The sequence below is a fragment of the Crocuta crocuta genome, unplaced genomic scaffold (genome assembly GCF_008692635.1).
Source record: "Crocuta crocuta isolate KB4526 unplaced genomic scaffold, BGI_CrCroc_1.0 scaffold1660, whole genome shotgun sequence".
NCBI classification, from domain to species: Eukaryota; Metazoa; Chordata; class Mammalia; order Carnivora; family Hyaenidae; genus Crocuta; species Crocuta crocuta.
The window spans coordinates 186,410-192,409 of record NW_027529167.1 but is presented as its reverse complement, the minus strand read 5'-3'; the positions used below and the strand labels follow the sequence as shown (position 1 = coordinate 192,409).

The 6,000-nt window shown below is 36.4% G+C and overlaps 1 pseudogene; it reads left to right on the top strand.

The window, feature by feature from the left end:
* The first annotated feature begins 630 nt into the window (after positions 1-630).
* Positions 631-6,000, top strand: part of LOC144226105 (ribosome production factor 1 pseudogene) — a 65,586-nt pseudogene continuing 60,216 nt past the window's right edge.

The window sequence follows — 6,000 nt, the reverse complement described above, 5'->3', positions numbered from 1 at the left end:
TGGTTTCAAAACAATAATTTTTGTGAAGGGTTGGGATCGATTAGACCTTTTTGTCAAACAAAATCTTGGATGGATGGAAGGAAGGAAGGAAGGAAGGAAGGAAGGAAGGAAGGAAGGAAAGGAAGGAGGGAGGGAGGGGACATTGGGAGGGAGAGAAGAAGGAAAGAGGGAAGATTTGTTAGAGAGTGTGAAGGGAGCCCAGTCATCAGATCTATCAGATCTTGCCTGGGTCAGAGTTACAAAACCCTACATTTCCAGTAAACATAGTTTTAAAACTATGGCAAGAAAGAGAGGAGACCCCTATAGTCAAGTAAATTCTACTGTTCATCTATTATGTGTATAGCAATATACAAGTGTAGACAAGTAGAAGACATACCCTCTCCTCTCAAGTTGATTAGTCTCCATAAAGAGATAGGCATAAAATTAGGAATTAATTTTAAGAAGACAACAAAGGGGGGAAAATCTGGGCAAACAAGGTAAATCTAGGTTCTGAGGAAATAGCAGAGAATGACTCAGGGTCCAAGAATGTTATTTAACAGAACTCAATATAAAAAAAAAAAAAGATTTAGTATAAAACATCCATTGAGCAAAACAGATAAAAGCAGTAAGGCAGTCAAGGAATCTGGGACCATGGAGGTCATTGCTAATTTTAACAAGAACAGCATTAGTGAAGTGTTGAAGATGAAAATGATTTGTTTATGTTCCCACAGCATTTATCACTTTGTAAGCATTTTATTTTCATATGTGTTTATTCATTTATTGTCTGTCTTCCCCCTATTAAAATGTAAGCTCAATAAGGCCAAAGAACTTACCAAGTCAATTTCACTTCTGTATTACCAGGGTCTAAACAGTGCCTGGAATTGTTGGTTCTTTGTAAATATTTGCTGAATGGTTGAATGACCACATATTATGCTAGCCATCAGGGATGAAGTAGGAGTTAAAAATGAGAATCTCAAAAAATGTCTTTGAGAATTTACAACCTAGTGAGAGACATATACTAGTTCACAACCAACTATATCACTGTTTTTCAAATTTGAATAAAGTGTATAAATATTTTAAAAGAAAAAATAATTGAAGTATAAAACACCATAATGTCGGCAAAACATTTTATTATAGAATCATTTAAGAATGTACAAACATAAAACTAGGTATAAACTACCTATACAACTACAAAAGCTGAAATTTAAAAATTGAATAAATCAAAACTATAAAAATGATAAACTTCAAGTTAACCTTAATCTAATGTGATGAATGATAATATCTTGCTGAAACTAACCTGCTACTTCCAACATAAAGGGCAGTGACTATTGTATTTAATACAAATTCTTTTGTATTGAACATGTCTTGATGTCTCTTGGCCTTAATTTGGTGTACAGCAGTGATTATGAATTAACTCCACTTCTGTCCTCTTTTTAATAGGTTGTGACATTAAAAGAGTACCGCTTGTCTGCAGCAAAGCTAAACACAAGCCCAAGTACAAGCCTTCCAGTAAATCATGCAGCCATGCTCAGTTATAAAGTGGTTATCCAGACAATCCAAATTAGGCTTTAAATTTGTTTCTTTTATACTATGATTGAAAGAGAAACCCAAAAATGTTTTAAATGTCATAGAAAACTTGCAGCACTTAGTATGTATCTAACTCCTCCTCCACCCATGGTCCTAGTTCCTCTATTTTCATGTTACTAAATCTAAGTAAAGAATATAAAGGGGAGAGAAGATACACATTAGAATCAGATGAACTTGGATTTGAGTTCTAGTTCTGCCACAAATTAGCTGTGTGACTTTGGATAAGCTACTTAACTTCTATTAGATTAAATTTCCTCACATAAAATAGGGAAATAATACCTATTTCATAGGATTCTTGTAAGAATACATTAAATTATGCATAGAATAGTTCCAGGCACATTAAATATAGGTTTACTTCCCCATCTCCTTGTTCCATTCTCTTCCATAGGTCTCTCCTATGCCATCACCACTCATGGTAAATTTATTCCTCAAATATTTATTGAGCGCTTTCTATGTACCAGTCAGTGATCTATGTGCTATGGACACAGAAAAGAACAAGGCTTCTGTTTTCAGGTGGCTTATGGTCTATGAAATGCCTGGCCCAGATGGAAACAATGAGCTAAAGATTTGAGATTGATATTAATGAAATATAGCTGGTCCCACTCTGGGTGTTGAGATTAACTACAAAACTTCAGGATTTACTTGTTGGCTGCCAGGTCAATGAGTCTGAACAAGCTTTCCAACTCTTTAGGAACAGTAAGTGGAAACTTGACCACATGCAGGTCAGTAGTGGATCCATTTTTAAGTTAGCATTACCTTTGAGCTGGAAGGCTAAACGTTCCCTAGCTCCAAGTCTGATTAGTAAAGAAACAAGTCCTATTATATTCTTAAGAGTCATCAATTTAATAATTCATGACTAAGTGAATATAATCTTAAGAAGAAATGCAGAGACTTCAGGGGACAGTGGAGAAGGATAAAACATACTATAAAGAAATTAGCAAAAATGAAAATAAACTATTGCAGGTTAAGGTAAGTTGGTCACCCATACAATTAATTCAATGAAATAGAGGCTGACTGGTCTCTGGGGCCACAAGTCATGTGCTCCACAGATGAATAAATGCCTGACTATAATCTGTGAGAACAACCATGCTCCACCCAAAGAGAACTGAATAAAACCAAAGGAAAAACAAAAACTGCATAAAAAAGAAATCTAAGTAAGAAGCTAAAGAAAGACTTGAGAAAAGTAATAAAAGATTCTTAGAGCTATAGAAAAAAATAACATCATTTGACAGGCTGTAGAGAGGGGTGAAAAAAAGAAAAAGAATCAAATTCTCTGCCCAGATCTAAGTATGTGGAAAAAAATCCTCTTTTAGTTAGTACAGAATTTAATTATGAAGATAACTACTTTATATGGAAATACTTTTTCTAGCATTTTTAGCAGACTTTGGCTAGCTGACAGCAGAGATGGGCCAAATTCATGAGGTCATTTTTCTCTAAACTATGATGATCTGTCTGCTCAATTTCACAGAAATGTTGAATCACCTCACAGCATAAATTTCTAAAAGCAATGAGAAAAGAGGTGTTTTCTGAATCTATGACGGCACTATCCAATTTCAAAACTGTGAAAATAGATTCTCTACTAAAGACATTGGTTCAGTTCCTTATTCATGTGCTAGCTAGTTTGGTCCCCTTATTGAGGCAGTTTTATGTATGTTTAACTGAATAATAAAACCACTGACATTTTAGGCTTATGTTTTTGGTTGTGACATCTAGTCACATTAAAATAAAAGAGGAACAGAAAGCAACACCCCTTTTTGGAAAGCTAGATCCTAATTTAAAAAAATACTAAAGAGAAAGAAAGGAATATTTTATGTGAAAATCACTGGCTTATACAGTATGCTGATTATCCTGCCTGTCCCTTCACATCCATTCCCACGATTCTCTCTCATGCTCTGCACCCTAGGATGCTGATGTCCATGGACTAGGTCATTATGATTCTTTGCCTTTTGGCCTTTGGTTGGGATCAGCTAATATGAGGCTCTGGCAGAAGCCAGAAAGTGGGAGGAGAGAAAGGTCAGGGTATTTATCCCACCAGCTCGCTCCCTGCCAGGGCAAGGTTTGGACAGTGGTGGTGTTCATTTCTCAAAGGCCACAGCTCCTATCCGGCAGCACCTCTCTATGGCTGAAGCTCTTACTGAATCCTAATATAATTTTGTCTCTCAAGCCCAAGGGTGGTAATGGCTTCTGTGCCTATCTCTGTAAAGTCCTGCCAGGACTCTGACTAATATATAATATTACTTTACTATGTAACTGCTGCTACTGCTACTACTACTACTACTACTACTACTGATGATGATAATAATTAGTTTTTATTCAGTGTTTTCTATATTGTGGACTCTATGCTGAGTACTCCACATGGATTACTTTATCACTTAATCCTCATACAAAAATACCATTGTTATTATTTTTATTCCTATGATAGTTTACATTATTATTCAGATGTATTTATTCCATCCTACTCACTTCCATAGGACAATTGTACTTACTCTATTGATGTTGGCTTCGTACTGTGACTTGTTTCAGTCTCTAGATAGGAGGGAAAAAATGGTATGACAATTCTGAGCCTAGGTCTTAAAAGATTCCCACTTTCCTATACCTGTACCATCATCATGAGCAGGGCAGGGCATACCCAGGTTAGTCTCTTAGTCCTAGGAGAAGATTTAGAAAGACATGTGTCAGAGCCACTCCAGTTGAATATAACATGGTTCAATCATCCCCAGAGAGCTTTAGCATGAACCCAGAACAGATCTCCTATCCAATCTAAGCCTGATCAAATAATTTTAAGGTCCACTAGATCCATGAGAACCCATGGATCCCACAGACCCAGAGATCCATGAGAATAAAAGACTGTTATTCTAAACCATTGGTATTTTTGGATGGCTTGTTATACATCATTCTTTTAAAAATACAAATAGCTATAAACCCAATTGCATGAATCAATCACCATTGGCTCTAAGTGAGGTTTTCTATCCAGAAAATTTAGTACAAGTTCAATAAAAGTCACCCATTAGTAAAACCAAGTTATAAACCATTAGAATATCAATCTGTACTAACAACAAAAAAGAAGATTCCCAATTGCCATTTCAATGAAATATGAATTCATTACCATAATCTACAAGACTCTCACAACCTGGCCCCTGACATTCTCCCCGCTCTTGCCCATCACTAGAGCTGCACAAAATTATCTGCAGCTAGCTGGGCATCCTCTACAGGCTCTTCTACACATTTACACATAATGTTCTCTGTCTCTGAAAAATACCTCTTACCCACTAACACACCTCCAACATCACTTTACCTTAGATCCTGCACGCTAAGTTTGGAGCCTTTGTTTTGTGTTCTGTGCCTATATTTACCTCTCTCATAGCCAATGTACCATATTTTAACGGTGAGTTACCTGAGGGCCAATAATTTCCTTTCTATTCATCACCATATTCCCATGACATAACATGCTACCTAGTACATAGCAGGCTCTGAAATGTTCACACAATCACTTTAGAAAGCTATAAACTATCCACTTGCTCTGGAGGAAATAGTGCATTGGTAATTGGGAAGTAATAGTTTGTCAGTCTTAATTCAGCACTATCTAGAAGGAAAGGTACTTTGACTCCTGGTTCTTGATACAAATATTCCTAGAGTAGAAAAAGGCAATCCATCAGGCTGCCTTAGCTTTGGGTACATATTTCTCAAGGCTATCTAAACTTCTTTCATCTAATTCTTTGCTAACCAAACAACCTTGTACTATCTAAGTTGGTTTCTCGAGTGGAAGTAGTAATAGGGATGAGGGTTGGAATGAGGAAAAAAATACTGAAAACAATCAATGTCTTATTTTGAAGCCTACCAAACTTTATAGAAATAGGTTAGCATGAATCTATTTCCAGAAATTAATATCTTTTGAATGAACTAAAAATTTATTACAGGATTTCCAAAGCAAGGGACCGATCCTGACCTATAAAAAGTCCACCAAGGGACTATCCTTTTCCCCCAGGAGACCTAGCTTAAAGCAACCAGCAGATATCTTTGGATATCTCTTTCCCCATAGTACTCTACAGTGGCAGCAACTGCTTGGGAAAGGAGGAGTTGGAGGGGGAGAGTGAATAAGGAAGACTAGAAAAATCAGACTGGTAGAATAGCAAACCCAGATGCTGTCCTCCCTGTTGCTAATGGTAACAGGATTAGACTAGATGGGAACTGTAATTAGGCTCTTGGCTTTTATATCTGACATGTTTACAGCTATCATGCTATTCTGGGGCTCTTACATAACATTTATATCTGATGCTATAATAGGCATTTTTGTGATTCTACTTTCTTCCTCTTCCATCTAAGGAGCTCTGACATACAAGCACCCTTTTCCTTTTCCAAGTCTAGACCTGAAATGTCCCATTCATATATGTATGCTCTATAAACATTGATTTTTATTATCTTAACTTAATGAGC